The 17,489-nt window shown below is 40.9% G+C and overlaps 1 protein-coding gene and 1 long non-coding RNA gene across 26 annotated transcripts in view; one reads left to right on the top strand and one right to left on the bottom strand.

The window, feature by feature from the left end:
* The window catches only part of WWOX (WW domain containing oxidoreductase), a 952,589-nt gene that overhangs the window by 10,897 nt on the left and 924,203 nt on the right, over positions 1–17,489 (top strand). The window lies entirely within an intron of this gene.
* LOC112646698 (uncharacterized) overlaps positions 1–17,489 on the bottom strand; it is a 49,133-nt gene that overhangs the window by 8,906 nt on the left and 22,738 nt on the right. For 6 of the 9 annotated variants that reach the window (XR_004816199.2, XR_004816198.2, XR_003127801.3 and 3 more), the window contains 3 exons: positions 17,226–17,275; positions 7,314–7,583; positions 6,630–6,678 (listed from right to left, as the gene is read on the bottom strand). This is a non-coding gene — a long non-coding RNA (uncharacterized LOC112646698). The remainder of the gene's footprint in view (positions 1–6,629; positions 6,679–7,313; positions 7,584–17,225; positions 17,276–17,489) is intronic. The other 3 variants (XR_003127800.3, XR_003127798.3, XR_003127799.3) reach the window with 2 other exon arrangements.

Here is a 17,489-nt window from a genome sequence, read left to right as displayed (position 1 = left end):
CCCTTTGAAGGGTCTCTGAGCAGATTTTGTGTTATTGTCTTCCTCCTCTGGCTGTAAGTGATGTGGAGCTGTCATTAGAATTTTTAGTACATTATAGTACTAAATATATATATATATATATATATATATATATATATATATAGCATTTAGAGGGATTCCCACTAAATTCAGCACAGAAATATCAGGGTGATTCTGGAAGATACAAGGATTCTGAGGAGATGTCAGAATAAAGCATTATGAGTTCATGAAGTCGTTTTTACACAGTCTGTAGCTAGGTGTTGATTGGGTTCAGCTGTCTAGATTGTGGGTTGGCGGACTGTGGCTCATGAACTAAATCTGACTGCTGTCTGATTTTGTAACTAAAGTTTTATTGGAACATGGCCACGCCCATTTATTTCCTTTTTTTTTTTTGTGGTGGTTTTCTTGCTTTCAGCAAAATTGAGTAATTACAGTAGAGGCCATATGGCCTGCAAAGCCTAAAATATTTACTATCGGTCTCTTCACAGAGAACATTTGCCAGCCCCTGCATTAGGCAATGTAATCCCTTTCAAAGTAGGATTACCCCAACATTCTATATAGTAGCCACAATTTAGATAAAATTTAGATCAATTTGATGCCCTGGGCCGCAGGAAGATTTTGGTGGCATACTTTGTGTCACTGTTGGGGATATCCCACCAATGTCTTATACTCCTTGCTTCAGCCCATTCCACCTTTTTAGGGAGCTATGAGCACTCAGATGTCACCTCCTCAGAAACTAACACTCTTCTCTCCTTGACCTTTGTTCAACCAGCGTTCTGAACCTGAAGACTTTGTAGATTGAGAGCTGTAGCTTGGACCTCTCTCTGTGGAGATCAGCATCTCTGTCCAGGGGGAAGTCATCTCTTCACCCAAAGCTTCTACTAGCAAATCACGAGGCCTGGAACCCCACAGCCCTGACCGCTAACCAGTAGAGACGAGGGAGGAACTGATTTCTCTTCATAGAAATTGAGAAATGATTTCTCAGCATAGCGCTGAGCTGGAAGGGGCAGCTGTGTCCCGACTCACTGGACTTAGTGGCTTGCTCGATGGCTCCAATTTGGTAAAAATAAGTGGACACGGTTTCAACCATTTAAGGGTGGTCATTACATACAAACCTTACCGGGAAGTCTCTGGAGAGGGAATGTTTTAGGCGAGGGCATTTCCCTTCACAGAGGATGCCATAGCTGCTTTTCTAGACTCAGCTTGTCAATTGAGCTGATTTGTCTCTGCGTATAAATAGTTCAGTATAAAGTGCTGCCGCCTTGAACCTGGGGGCTGACGTGCTCATCAAAGGCAGGATTCTTTTAATGAGGGGTTAATTGAATGTGCCTAAATGTAGGACAGCACCCACCCTGTTGATGGTCTCCTGTTAGCAGGGGCTTTTGTTGGCACTCATGTAGTCTGTTGTAGCAGGCAGACAGAATCATCATCACATTTAAGGAGTAAAATCCAGGTTTTTTCAAATGTCTATTTAAAAACTAGTAACAGGGGGCACCTGGCTGGCTCAGTTGATAGAGCATGTGACTTGATCTTGAGGTCATGGGTTTGTGCCCCAAATTGGGTGTAGAAATTACTTAAAAATAAAAGTCTTAGGAAAAAAGCTAGTAACAAATATGAGCAAATTAAATATTTTCAGTGTAATGTTTATGGGCAATGATGATAAAGCTTTCTCCTTGCAGTCTTAAACCACCAGTGGTTAAAATTTGTTAAGTCCCTTCTAGGGTTTATTCAGGATGAAAAATTCCTTTGACCTTTTAAACCTTTTTAACACGGGGCTGCATCAAATGTTGTGCCTTTAGATCAAGGATAGCCTGGTCTGGTTTCGATTTTTGAGCCAGAGGACCCATTACCAGGAATAAAACTTTTTTCCCTTTAACAAATACAAGCTGACCACTTTTGTCTTTGCCAGTAAAATGTATTTTAAGACTAACACTTCATTTTTGGATATTTATGTAATGTAATCACCTCCCTAAGTTTTATTACATGGATCCTAATTGTGTACATTTACTTAAATATCAAAATTGATATATTTTGAGATATTAAATGTACCTGCTCAGACTACGACAGTCACCCCTAAATTTGTTCACCTTGAAACAAAATGAAAGTATCACATTTCCATGTAGGAATCCCAAAATGATAGTAGAATGTTGAAATTGTTTGTTTTGGCTTTGAGAGCCCATTTTTTTAAAGCTTGGGGTCTTTTTCCTAAATCATGTGTTGAAATTATAGTGTGGAGCATAGTTGCCATGTTTTTTTATCCTAATTACCAACATGACAAATTCACTTCTGGTGTAAAGTCTACCATTTCTACCATAATACAGGAAGAGTGCTTTTCTTTATGTATTCATTCTTAAGATTTTAAACCCACACTTCAAGATTAGGGACTGGCCTAGCTTCCTTTATACCTTCAGTTCTTCGCTCTCTTTTCCACACCTAGTGTTATTAAATTTTGCCTTCTATCCTAAATCATGCAATGACTTCTTTTTTTTCCCCCCTCCCCCATTATTCCAAAAGATCCCATAAATCCAAGGCCATAGACTAACCTACAGTCATTTTCTTGGTCAAAACCTACTCATATGGGATCAGTACACTTGGGATCCTGATGCCTGACAACAATTTCCTTTCTAGTTATCAACAAGACTCAAAATAGTGGGATCTTGGCATTTATCTTCTTTTTAGGAACCTGGTGCTTTGTAGAGGGAAAATTTCTCAATCTAAATAACCTTTTGGGATCCCTGGGTGGCGCAGCGGTTTGGCACCTGCCTTTGGCCCAGGGCACGATCCTGGAGACCTGGGATCGAGTCCCACGTCGGGCTCCTGGTGCATGGAGCCTGCTTCTCCCTCTGTGTCTCTGCCTCTCTCTCTCTCTCTCTCTGTGTGACTATCATAAATAAATAAAAATTAAAAAAAAAAACCTTTTGAGAGTATATTAAATTAAAAATTAAAAATATTTGTGACCTTGGTGGCTCAGTCTGTTGAGTGGCTGACTCTAGGTTTCGGCTCAGGTCATGATTTCGGGGTCCTGGGATCGAACTGCATGTTGAACTCTGCTCAGTGAGGAGTCTGCTGGAGATTTTTTTCTCTCCCTCTGCCTTTACCCCTTCCCGAGCTCACTCGTTCTCTCTCCAAAATAAATAAAACTTAGAAAAACCAAAAATCCCAGAACATTTGTGCTAAAATATATCCACATATTATAAGTACAGAGATTTTAAAGTTATTTTGCTATTGAGATTTTTGACAGTACTGGAAAAAGTCCTTTAATGATATTACATAAAATTGAGAATTAGTGCCTTATGAATAAACCATTTTGCAGTTAAATATTCTTAGACATTGAATATCCATGGCGATCACATGATCTAGCTCAGTGGACATGGAGTTGGGTGTATACTGGAAACCTTAAGAGTATCAGAGAAGCTATATACCTAAAGGAAGAGACTGACTGAAATATCCTAATGAGCTTCACCTCATCATTGATACTCACTAAAAACATTATGCATGAATAACTATATACATAATGACACAGATCATGTACGCCATATGTGTGTGCCTGATTAGATGTCAAACTTTTTGTCATACGAGAAGAGTTGAATTTTACACTTGCATGTCGGCTAAGGTCTTTATTTGAGTGGCCAGCACAACAAGAGAGGGTAGGGGTTCATGGACAGAAGCTCAAGATCATTTAAAGCAAATATTTAAAAGATAAGACTTCTACCCTGATTTGAGATGCCAAGCGTTTTTACAAAGTCTGAAAAATTGGAAGTTATTTCACAGAATACCCAACTTAAGTAAGCGTTCTCTCTCGGTTCTCCTTACTAGTTGACAGACACAGCGAGGGTCCCTGAAGTCAGCCCAGAAGAGGGTCTTCCTCCAGTTCCACCTTCCGTCCACTAGGGGGCTCTGTTGCTCCGCGATAGAGTCGAACAAAAGCCCTGGTGTCCCAGTATAGTTTTCTTCCTCAGCTGGTCTTGCTTTCATTTTTGTTAAATAATGCCTTTTACTTTCCTAACATGTCTTTCAGGCCTTGTACTTCTCGGTGAAAGAGTTTAAGCTGAAGACCGTTACTAGTGTCATGTTTGTTTCTTTTTCCTCTTCTCTCTCTCTCTTTTTTTTTTTGGTTTTGTTTTTTGTATAAAATGCCAAGGATGAAGAGATCCATTTAATAAAAAGGTCCATTGTATTCAGGGAGCAGCTTGTTCTGCCAAATTATACAAGGGCATGTGTTTTCGTGACATTATTGGTTTTGAGTGTGCTGGCCTATCAATAATGTTTTTTTTTTTTCTTTCCCTAAGTGGAAATTGTAATATTTAAATATTAATGTGTCTGTTTAAGGTTCATTTAGAATGCCATGGTGATCTTGGAATTTTTTTCTAAGAATATAGAGTTTCCTTGCGCCTCCCACCCTAGCCTCACCCAGTGTTATATAATTTATTTGTAATTAGACTGTTTATTAATGTATGTTTTTGTACTAAAAGGAAACGTGTCCTTTTGGACTCCGTGTGTATTTCTTAAATCAGAGAGGCCATATGAAACCAAATACTTAACATAAAGCAAGTAACCAGCGCTCTGTGCATACAAGATCTTAAGGAGTGTGATTTTTATTTTGGCTCTCTAAAGTTTGAGGCAACCCATTAATTGCATGCTTCAGCTCTCAAACAGAGATTTGGCCCAGGAAAGGAAACACTTCTGGCTTTATGAAACTGCTTATTTTCAAATTTTAAGTGGGGACGGAATGAATACGCTACGTTACATACTTTTATTTATATTATCCTTTTGCTCAGCAGCTTACTTTTTGTCTCCTGAAAGTGAAAGAGCACTGAAAGCATTGTCAAATATACTTGTAACATTGCAAAACGATTTCACCAGAGTAAAGATATCTTGGTCATTCGTATACAGATGTGTCCCTTGTTTGTCAAATAAAAATTGTTGAAACTAGGTGGTTATCCTTGGAATTATTACAGATTTTATAATAAAAGGTATGCTGGCAGTTAGACCACCCCTGGACCCTCGCTTTTCAGTAGGACGTGGCCCATGTCCTTTACTGCAGCCTGTATACAAACTGTTAAGACTCACATCCTCTGCCTTTTCCAGAATAATGGTTAGGGGTCACGAGTAGGGCCTTCTTGCAAAACTCTCTTGAATGAGGTCTTTGGTAGATGCATCAAAATTCCAAAAGCAGGAGTTTCTTGCCTAAATTTATGATCTTCTTTTGGTTTAGTAGAGAACACCACATTTCATGAAGGGCCAGTCTTTATCTATACAAGCCCAACTAAGTGAGTTAAGGAGGAAGTGTCCTCCTGTTTAATGAGTTGCTTTACATGGTTGGAATCTGATTGTTCCAAATCTTGAGTTAGTTGTTCATTAGGCAGTGCTGCTTGGTGTTCTGGATTCTTGTTATAAGCCATATTCCCATCGTGCTGTCTCTGAGAGCAAATTGGGGTTTCCTCACTGGACTCAGAGAAGATCTAAGACTGCTCACGCAGTCGAGAACAGGAGAGGGTGTGTGCGTGATATGGAGGGGACGGCGGTAAGGAAGCTCCTATTCCAGTGCTTTTAATATTTCTTTAGGGTTGAGGAGAGACTAGCAAGGTGGATAGAGTTAGGCCTTTCCTGTGAACGAATTATCTCTTGAGAAGAGGAACAAAATCAGAATCAAAGCAGTTTCTTGTGTAGTCGTATGGAAATGGAAGTGAAAACTAATAAAATATATTTTTTTTTGTTTTTACTCTTACCTGTAAAATGTACTTAATTATTCCAGACTAGTGTTTATTGATCACTGTCATGTTGTTTCATATTGGTAGCTCTTTAGAATTCATTCTACAAAGATTCCACACGTGCCTTATTTAATTCCCACCCCAGTGTTCACAGCTACCTTGAAATCGAGTCAGAATGAAAGCACAGAGAGGTGAAGTAACTTGCCTGAGATCACACAGCTCTTGAGGTGTGGGTTGCAGGGCTAGAGCGGAGAACGTTGGACCCCGTTTCTGGGCCTCTGCATTCTGCTTGGTGCCTTCTTGCCCCAAGGAACAGGGCACAGGTCCTGACTAAGCTCTTCCCAAGCAGCTCATCCAGTCCGAAATCGACAAATTTATTTTAACCAGGCTTTCACGCTCGGTCTGTGGCAGGCTGTGTGCCGGGAGTGGTGTCTGCAGGGAGGATTGAGGCACACATGGTGTCTGCTGCTCAGTCGTGGGTTAGTACGCTGACGGCTTCTCTGCCGAATCCCTCTTTGGTGTTGGGGAAGGATTATGGGGGAACGGGAGCTGGCGTTTGTCAAGCTTCTATATATGCCAGGTGTTAGGCTAGATTAGCTTTACATGCCTTCACATTTAAGTAATTTAAAGTTATTTGTTATTGGTATAAATTCCTTATGAAACACTTAGAATGTGCAGTTAAGTAAAAATAAAAAGATGCAGATAAGAAAAAAAAATCACCCCAAATTCTTAACGGCCGACATAAATGTTAATATTTAGCACGTAGGATTCTGAGCATTTTTCCCTTCCCTCCGCCTGTGATTTTTCTGTTTAACTGTGGAACGTGACCGCCTTTCCCTGCCGTTACATATTGACAACATCTTAAGAAGTTGCGTGGTATTTTCTCAATGTGGTTCTTACCGTTTTCCCGCTGTGGCACATTTGGGTGAATTTCAGCTTTTTGTGATGGCTGTCGAGTGGAGAGAAGCATTTTGTGATTAAATGTTTGTACCCATCCATGTCTATTTTATAGTTTTATTTTCTGGAAGTGGAATTGCTGAATCAAGGGATTTGTCCCCTAACCTTAATATCTTGATCTGTTTTTCATCAAACCACACCCCTTGGAAACTTGTACTAATTTGAATACGCGTTTGCCCTGCATTCTTGCCAACCTTGGAGATGAGCTTTTCTTTCTCTGAAGTGTCACTTACATTTGCATGTCTCTGATTATTAGTAAGATCGATCAGCTCCTCATTTGGCCATTTATATTTATTCTTTTATGAGTTACGTTTTCATCTTATATTCGTAACTATTGGGTATGTATTGATCGTTAATTGATTGCTTCATTCATGGGGTATAATTTAATCTTCAGAATGTCCCTTTCTCTTAGAAGTTAATTTATCTCAAAGTGTCTGTTACTTTAAGTATACATTCAATCTTGTAATCAAGAGGGAAATCATGAGGAAGAAGTTGGCCTAACTCCCATTTGCTTCACTAAAAACTTTTAAGCATATGTCTTATCTGTGACACCAGCTATGTCTCACATCGTGGGCACTGCTGCTTAATACCTGCATCCAAGGAGGGAGTGCACCCCAGAATACTCACCAGTTGGCCACTGACCAGGGTGATTGAGTCCCAAGGTAGCAGCACGGGCAACATTTGGTTCTTTTGGTTTTTGCAGATTTCCCCCAGATCTTCTATTAACGACAGTTACGTCTCTTCAGAGCTTTTCTGTGCATTATCTCATTTGATGAGCCTGGCTCCCGCGTGGTGAAATTGTACCACTGCTGAAAATAGCTCTGCTGACAGGCAGGGGAAGCTTGATAGGTAGCGAGTTTCTATCTGGAGAGGCAGCAGGGTGCATGAGAAGAAATCCTGGCTCGGGAAGCAGACGTGACCTAGTTTCAAAACCTGGCCTTACCGTGTCCCATCTGAGTGTCTTGGGGCAAGTTACTTCCCTTCTCTGAACTCTTGCTCTACATCTATAAAACACAGCTGATATTCCTGTTTTGCAAAGTTTTTAAAGATGGGAACTCCAGAGTGCCCAGGGAATTGCCTGCTCGACATTGCAGGCACTTAATAAACTGCAGGCATTTTGGGAATGGGAGACAGGGCGATCAAGTTACTGAAATTAGTTTGGTATTTTCCTAGCTTCCTGGTTCTTGGATCCTCAAAAGGCTGCTGTGGTATCTGTGAGTTTGTCCTAAAATGACCTTTCTAAATAACTGGTTTAGACATTGACTTGTCTTTGGTGTGAAAGGAACATTTTAGGTATTTTTTGGTTGGAGGTCAGATAGTAGCTTCATCCAGGAAAAAAGTATTGAGAGAGAGAGAAAGGACAAGATTATTTTTGTTGCAGCGAAGGAAGAAAAAACAATCTATTAAGCTTGGCAGCGAAAAGCAAGGAACACCATTAAACCTGAAACGAATGCATCATGGTAACGTCTTTATCAGGAGAGCATAGCTTGAGAGCACTTGTTCTCTAGAGCTTACGACGGTTTCTAGGACTGCCTGGTATATTCTGCATAAATGTCCCAACTTTGCCATCCCATTTACTGGTTCATATCAGACACTGTATCAGCATTTGAATTGAATTTTCACTTAAATGGGAATGATAGGTTTTATTGGAGACTCCTGGGGACATGTCAGGGTGAGAACTGGCCCGTGAGACAGGTGGTCATAAACTTACCTGACATAAGGCAAGTCACTTAAGTATTTTGAGCCTTACTCTCCTCATTTGTAAAATCAAGGGAATAATATTTTCTGTCACCTACTTTGTAAAGATCAGATAAAAGACAACATGCAAATGCAGTCGTGAAGAGTACCATACGATTATGTGGTTGCTCACAGTTGTGGAAAAAGAAACCTAATGGTTGTCAGAAAAGAGAAGCTTTCAGGAGGAGGAGGAGGAGGCTTTAGGTTTGGAGGAAGGTGGAGGCAGGAAGAAGCAAGTAATTTAATTCCTTAATGGATGGAATAAAATAGGATCTCTTGGATTTGTTATTGTTAGGATATGCTGAGTTTCTACCAAGTATCTCCCCCAGAGTTCAGAAAGGTAACCTGATTTCAAGTAACTTTGCTGTGTACTGCATGGTCGATTTGGTGGTGAGGACTAGGAAAGGTTAGCAGATCCCATCCACTCCAGAGTTGGCAGGCTGGGCTGTGACTCTAGCTAGACACTCAGAAATCCAGGGTAACGGGATGCACAGCAGAGGCAGAATGGCCACGGGTTGTAGTTGTGTTGGGGCATCTTTCATAGGTGGAGACGTTGTCAGCTGTGGGACAATAACATTTCCTTCCTGGTTCCCTAAAGTTTCAGCTGTTCAGGGCCCCTTCTCTCTGCTCACAACGCAGAGCTAACGCAGATGGATGTGGGAAGAGTGAGCCGGGTGCTGTTTGCCCGCATGACATCAACAAAATTGCCAGCAACATCTTGATTCTGGAAACTTGGTTTTCCTGGTGATCACATGAATGAAAAGAATGAAAATAATCAATCTCTTTCAAATGGAGAGACTCTGCTGTGTCAGCCACCGATGCCTGTAAGGAGGATGAAATCTCAAAACTTTTTTGCATCTTTCGATTTGTCTTCTGACTGCCTTAAGGTTTTCTGCATGGCTGTGTTGTACAGTATGGCGGCTGTGGCTTCTGAATTCAGCAGCTGGGTTCGAGAAGCTTCTATTAGCTGAAAGATTGTCATTGCATTCCAAATGCATTACCAAAAAAAAAAAAAAAAAGAAAAGAAAGAAAACAATGCCATTACAACTTTATCTATTAGTGAAGGAAGTTCCAATTCCTCGTTCATGTACAGTTACCAGATTGAGTGTTTGACAAGGTAGAGAGCACTGTAACAGATCCATACGGGGAAACATCTCAGAGAGCGGAGTCAGATTTTTGGCAAGGGATACCATCCTTTCAGCACGAAAAGATGACTTGGGAGCTGTTGGTTTCTGGGCATTTACCTATTGAGTTCCTGCTTTGCTCGGTGGTTGGCTTCCATTGCCTGTTGGCCTCATCGAAGAGGGACTTAAGAAAGGAACACTGGTAGTGTTTGCACATTTCTGTCGTGGGACTCTCAGACTCTCCTGAGTGCACATGTGTGTGCTGGTCAGTTGTATGTTCCATACATATTTCCTTTAATGAAACAATACGCATTTGTTCACCTATGGTTCTGGAGCTGAGAAGTCTGAAATCCATTTCGCCGGGCTTGAACTTGGTGTTAGCAGGGCTGGCTCCTTCACAGGCTCCGGGGGTGGGGGGGTGGGAGGGTGGGGGGTGGGAATCCTTATTTCCTTGCCTTTTATAAAGCTTCACATGACCGACCATGTTCCTTGGTGGGTGGTCATTTCCTCCTCCTTCTGTCTGTGTCATCCCACTTTCTGCTTCCACATCACATCACCACCTCTTGTGAAGTCCAATCTCCCTCTTACAGTGACGCTTTTGATTTCATGGGGCCCACCTAGATGATCCAGGGTGACCTGCCATCTCAGGGCCCTTGTCTTAAACCACATCTACAGTTTCCCCCCAACCTTTTTTTTTTTTTTTTTTTTAAAGATTTTATTTACTTATTCATGAGAGACACAGGCAGAGGGAGGAGCAGGCTCCACGCAGGGAACCCGACACAGGACTCGATCCTGGGACTCCATCCCAGGACTCCAGGATCACGCCCTGGGCCGAAGGCAGGCGCTTAACCACTGAGCCACCCAGGCCATCCCTCTGCAGTCCCTTTTGCCATATAAGGTAACATTCCCAGGTTCCAGGGATTAGGAGGACTTGGGCATCTTTGGGGGACCATTATTCAGTCTGCCCTCTTTCAATGTCGGCATCAAAAACTTCTGTTCTCACTCCACCTCTTCCCTACCTAAATGGTTCTTTTAATTATTATTATTTTTTTACCTAAATGGTTCTTTGGGCTGAGTGATTTTTTTCTAGAAAAAAGTCTGGTCTGTTGGGCCTAATGCTGTTAAGTTTGGGAGCAACTCTGTGATACCTCATTTTCTCCGGTTTGAGCTTGTCTGAAGTGGGGTGGTGTATAAATGTCCAGGGCTTTCCGTGTATTGCCACTGCGTAACTCAGTATCATGTGATAGCGATGAAGGGAGGGGGACATTTTTATGCCTGCTCGTTCCTCTAGGTGGGGACCATGTAGTTAAGTGTAGAGCCTCCCAACCAGGACAGAGATAACAATAGTCTGTAATATTTTTTGTTTGGTTTTGTCTTAGATTACTTGTCAACATATTAAAATCAGGATATTTTACTGAAAAGTAATCCTGATTTCTAACTCTCAAAAAATCAGAAGAACTGACAACACTGGGGTCCTATGCCCACCCAGCAGAATTGCTCTGAGGCTGAGACATCTTTATCTTTACCCCAGCAGTCCATCTCCCTGCAACTAGCCAAGACTATTTTATGTGATTAGTGTCCAGAACCTGCCTGGTTCTTGTGGATTCTTGAGCCTAGAACCTGGTTTAGGGTCTGTGATGAGGGCTGCATGGAGAGTGGACTGGCTGGCTCATAGCCACAGAAACGCCCTTTGATCAAGCCTTTGTGCAGTCAACAACACTACTGAGTAGTACTAGGTGCCAACTCTTCAGTGTAGAACCGGTCCCCAAGGGACCAGAAACTAACCAAAATACTAATGGCTTGATCTCTGTGCTTCTAGAGAGCATTTAACATTCCTTTATGGTATAATTGTTTGTTTGTTTGTTTGTTTTAACCACACATTTCCCTGTAGGCATGTGTTTGACTCTTGGTAGCTCCTAATTATTTCTGTATTTCTGTATCTGTATTTAAAAGTAGAGATACTAAAGCCTTTTTTTCTTTTAATTCTCTGGAAGACATCTGCAAATGATCACCAAAGCTGCTGTAAATTAAGAACTTTTGCTATCTCTACTAAACAAAGTCTTACCATCAGTCTCTGATTTTTCTTAAGCTTCGTTCCCACTTTTGCATCTTCCGAGCAACCAGAAAAGAAAGCCAAACCTGCAGTACGCACAGGGTGAGCAAAAAGCCGCTTTAAACTCAAAGAACAGTCTGTGGATTTGTGGTCAGGTGTAATTGCTTATTCTGTAATTTACATTAATCACAGTTTCGTTGCTTGCCTTGTGGTAGTAAGCATGCAGCTCTCCTATGATTGTTTTTAAAGCTTATCCTGTGTCTTTTGATGTCTATGCTTTAAAGTCTAAAGCAGTCGTTAACTGCTCAGATAGTCTAGCAGTTGGTTTGAGTGGCATGCTTACTCGTTTTGTTTTATGGACGGATTGCTTCTCCAGGTCTGTCTCTCTGGCTCGCTCCTACGCTGTGCCCAGTGTTTTTGCCTTAGCTCTGGAGCTCCAGGCTCTCTGTTCCCCAAGTTGCTGATGGTGTAGCTGAGCTCTGCTAATGCTGGTTATTAACCTGACCATGTGTACCAGTGAGGTTTTATAATTGCCATAATTCTTCTTTACTCCGTTCCATCTTCCAGCTCCTTGAATGGTAGAGGCTGCAGAGCACAGTATTTGAACATTAGGTAGAAAATCATAGCTTAAACATAGCATTTTACATTCTGTCAAGGCTCCAGAGACAGTGGTCACGTTTTTGGATAATATTTGGATCCATGAACTCCCAGCAAGCTTTTTTTTTTTTTTTTTTTTTAATTACCTATTATGTAAAACTTAAAAGTTAGCTAAACTGGAACCCCTGGGTGACTCAGTGGTTGAGCATCTGCCTTTAGCTCAGGTCATGATCCTGGGGTCCTGGGAACAAGGCCTGCATTAGGGTCCCTGTTCAGCAGGGAGTGTGCTTCTCCCTATCCCACTCCCTCCCTCCTTCCCTCCTCATGCTTGTGTGTGAGCATGTTCTCTCTCTTTCTCAAACAAAATTTCTTTTAAAAAAAGTTAGCAAAACTCTAGAGTTTTTAAATTTTAGGATGGCACACTCATTCTTTATGGGGTGACTTTGAGGTTGCAAGTTTTAGTTATTATAAAGCTGGTCTTGTTTGGGATGAAGAATTTAATCGTGTTTAATGTTCAAAAGATACTTTCTTTAAATATCACACGTTCTGTTGAAACTGGTCATAGAGAAGTACCTGAAGGTGAAACAATTTCAGACTTACCCCTGAAGAACAAATCTGATGGCTTTAAATGAACATAAAGATGGAACTGCTGAAGCTTCTAGACTACACGTCTCAAGAGGCTAACCATAGGGACGCCAGCTTGCAAAAGCAGTAGATGCACTTGAAGGCTGAGCTGAGCTGGGAAGGCAACAAAACACTACGGACTTGTCACATTTAGAAATAAGGGATTCCAAGTGGATGGTAAAATACTTCCATCTCCCTAACAGATTTTGTGGATCTTACACAGGTGTTAGGGAGCCATGTGTATTTTCTTAGACATTCCTTAACCATTTCCTGCAAGAATGGCTTTGTGTTGTATGGTGCAGCATGTACGCGTGCGTGCACGCTTGTTGGGGAGAGTTAAGTCTTGTGATAAGAAAGCAGCAAATGTTGTTCATGTTGACTATGTCTTTGCTTAAATACTAGTATTGGATCTCAGAGTCCATATGCTGGCAGACGTCCTGGCTTTGTTGTAAGCCTGTGATAGGCAACTATCTGCTATTACCGGTAGCTTTTCTGGGTAGCTATCAGAAATCTTCATAAACTTCACCAGATTTTTCATGCTGGGCATCACAGCAGCTACTAGTAGGGACATGACAGAGACTGTTTTGTGTGTAGGCGGTGCGTGTAATGCCTGCTGCATGTGATGCGTTTCCTAAGCCTCTTGGGAGATGTTGAACACCTCTTTCCTTAGCTCCTTTCAGCTCTTTTTCATTGCTTCTGTTATTCACAGCATATCTCCGGCTCACCTCTTCATTCTCTGTTTACTTTCGTGTTTTACTTCAATATTTCTGTACATCAGTATCTGTCATTATGGCATATAAGCTCCTGGAAGAATTTGACAGTTGTGAACTTCTTGAGAAACTAAAGTACTCCACTGTTAGAGCGTCCTGGTTATGCTGAGTTAAAAATTGACATCATTTGGCTAAAGTTGTGATGATCTAAGTGCTATTTGTAATTAATACAAGGAAGATTTTCCTTGCTGTTAAGACTATAACTTGGTTTTAGAAAGCTTGATTGTGCTTTTTTTCCATGGTAGTTGTGAAAAGAACCAGGAGAGTATGAGGATATTTATAATATTATCATGCAGTGATCCCACTGTGAGGACTTATACAAGAGAGAAAATCCAGAAGAAAGCATTATATTGAAGCAAGAGGAAGTTTCTGGTGACTTGTGGTGCTGATGGCACAGCAAGAATGGCAGAGAGCAGAAGTGAGGCAGAAAAGATGTTGTCTGCACACTGAAAAATCCACATGCTGTAACAGAGCAGACCCTGCCATGTAGACAAACCTGTCTCCCACTGTATTCCGGCCTTGCTGAGAAATAGAGGGTGCAGACTGTACCCCTCTGGCTTCCCCTCCTGGCACGGAGGGAGGCTCACCCAATGTGACAATTCAGGAATAGTTCTTTACCCAGCAGAGTGTGAACAAGTACAAGACGGTGTTCGAAGTGTGCAACATGACTTTTAACGTTTGGTTTGGAGCATGATGTTAGCCAGCTCCACCAGATGGTGGTTGACCAGATGTAGAGGAAGATTCCTTTCTGAGAAGGGTAGGCTTCTAGCTTCCTTCAAGAAGTAGTGTTTGAGTTTCTTGTAGAAGCATAACAGAGACACACAGTAGGGAGATTTGGATATTTCAGCTGTGCTGTCACTCAAAAGAGTTATTATCCCACTCAAGGAAACTTTGTTAATTGTGTTCAGATATTGGAAGCCAGCTCTGTTGAGTTCTGTTTATTTGATCACTGGGGAGTCTTTGGTTCCGTAAACGGAGACTTCTTTCTTCCAGTGATGACATTGGTCTGAATCAGGCTTTCTTGTTGCTAGATGTTTCAGTTATCAAAAGTTAAAGAAAACTGAAAGCTAAAAGAATAATTAGACCAAAAGTATTACTTAAAAAAAAAGCATTTCTGCTAAAACTGTCCCAAAAAGATAATCTGAAGGAAAATGAGATTTTCTTTTCTACTTGATGTGAATTCTTTTAGAAGTTGAACATATAAGCAATATGTGCATTTATGTGACTATTGAGATCTGTAGAATAGAGAATTCACCTGTGTAACTGGAATTTATTCAGCATGCAAATGTGGGTGGATGATTGTTTTATATACGCCTGGTATTGAATGATGGGTAGCTGTGATAACTGTATATAAAATTATATTAAAGTCCAAGAGGTGCTTTTATGAGGCAGGCTGGAAATGGCATCCGATTTTCTTATGGCTTTTTCATGTCCATTTTGATGAATCTATTTATTACTTCTATAATGAGTAGTACACATGGTTGGTTAGCCAAGTTATTGAACTTTATCAACCTTGGCTGAAATTCACAATGCGTGCCAAACTTGTTGTAACATGTAAGAAATTACGTCTGGGCTAAAAGGTTCAATAATGATTACTCTTATAATGGAATCTTTTACAAAGCATGGGATTTCATGATATGCCTATGCTTTTTAAAAATTATAGTGATACAGTGAAACAAAGAATAACATTATAGCTGAGAAAAAAGTATTCTCTTATGGTATAGATTCAAATTTATAATAGGCTTATTGGACTCCCGGGACACAGGATCTTGTTTCCTGATGTGTACTTTGGTGTTCACCCCTCACATGTCCCTCCTTTTAGACCTTATGAGGACTAGTCTCAATCATGTGACTTGTGAATGCTCTTGGGTCTAGGGGACAAAGCCGATTGATGTGCTGTTATATCACATCTGTTTATTAAGTTCTAAACTGTTTTGAAATGTGTAGCCACATTCTTCTTAAATTACAGAGACTTGAGGAACATAGATCTTTTTACTCCAAAAACAGAAGTCTGAGCTCAGATTGGTCTGTTAGCCCCTAAAGAAGTGTTGAGGTTTGAAGGGCCCAGCACATTGCATACTTTCTCCTTCCCAAGTTCTGAAGGTATAGAGAAATAGGGCAAACAATAAGGCAAACGGAAGACTAAAGTATCACCTTAATGACTGGTCCAGTGGATGCTGAAGAATATGGTTTATATGTGTGGGCCAGTGGGCTTTCTAATCCTAAATGCTAGAATGAGATGGGGTGATGGGTCAGTACTGGATGCCGTCAGAGCTTCTGTGAGGGCAGGGCCCACCTTTGCAGCAGGGCAGGGTGTGTGATATCTATAAATGAGGAAGGCAGTGCTGCGTGGGTCCAGTTCTCATGTTTCCTAACCACACGAGGTACATTGCCTTCCATGGACAGGCGTAAGTGATGGCAAGACGGAGAGGCCTGGGGTGTTAACACAAATGGAAGTCCCTTCATCCAGAAAGGCATATCTGAAATGGGAACGCTACCTCCCTCACTTTCCCTCCAACGATAAAAAACTAAGATGGTTAAAATTATTAAACCTTAGAAGATTAGACTCCAACATTGATGTGTGTCCAGAATCCACTGTCTGTTTTTCTTTTAGATTTTGAGCCCTCCGTCTTTTCTTGGATAACTAGACATAGTGTTCGTTCTTTTTTTAAACCTCTGTTACTTTCCAAATTGCTAACTCTGGGTACTTGGACTATATACTTAACCCCCGAGTCTCTGTTTTTTGTTTCCTCATGTGCAAAGTGGGCACCATGATGCTGGCTTCTCAGAGTTGGAGAATCCAGTGAGATGAAATGAAAGTATCCAGTGTGACATGATGTCTGTCATCTTGTGTTGCTCACTATGAGTTGTCTTATCTATTGTTTTGTTTCTGGGATTAAGTCTCACATTTATTTTTTAAAAAGATTTTATCATGAATAATTTCATATGTATGCCAACATAGAGAAATTAAGTTTTTCTTAAAAGAGGTAAAAAGGATCTGATTTAAGATGTTCACTTGAATGAAACAGAATGTGACAGAACAGAGAGAGTGAAGCAGGCCTGTTTTTTCCCACATCCATTTAAACCTTTTCTAGAATGTGTGAGCCTCACAAGCAACACAGGGGGACGTGAAAAGCAGGCAAGGGGGCACAGGGATGGTTCATTCAAGGGAAGTGGGAATTCTTTTGAACGAATCAGCTTTCTAAATGGAAGGGACGGAAGCTGTCCAGAAGATGGTTTCTTGGATGGCCATTTGAGTGACTGGCTCCGCCATCTTCAGGAGAGCCAATGGTTGCACTGTAGAAAAATTGCAAAATTGCACAGCAGCACCACTCCCTCTGATGATACTGCAGGAGCCAACCCAGTTTTGCTGACAGCACAGTATGCCTTTTAATTATTCTGTCTTCGATGAAATATTTCTTTTAAATTTTATTAAATTTACTTCTCATATTAAGAACCATGCTATTATACTTGCTAACGGATGTTTATAACATGCAGCTAATTTGTTTTATTCTTTATAATGCTTAATTAGAACTCAGTTTAGCAGTAAAGATGTGTATGATATGGTTAGCTCAAAATAGGGATATGAAAACAAAAGGGAAGAGGAAGATGAGAGACTGAATCTGGTACTTACCTTTCAGTGGGTTCCCAGTGTAAATTCCTTACGGGTGTTCGTCGTCCCATCTTGCAATGTGGTGGGAAAAGGAAAAAAACAAGAATACATGTCTCTGGATTTAATTGACCTTTCCCCAGAAATAAAGATATGGTAAGAATCCATATCTCTAGATTGAGTTGTTTTCAAAATTGTTTATTTTTTTTTCCTGTACAATAATAAAACACATTCGGGGAGATCCCACTCTGAGATGCCAGCAGGCGTCTGCCTAACTTCAGTAGTAAT

The sequence above is a fragment of the Canis lupus genome, chromosome 5 (genome assembly GCF_003254725.2).
Source record: "Canis lupus dingo isolate Sandy chromosome 5, ASM325472v2, whole genome shotgun sequence".
Lineage (NCBI taxonomy): Eukaryota > Metazoa > Chordata > Mammalia > Carnivora > Canidae > Canis > Canis lupus.
Note: the sequence above shows the minus strand (reverse complement) of the source record. Positions and strands in the feature narration are given on the sequence as shown.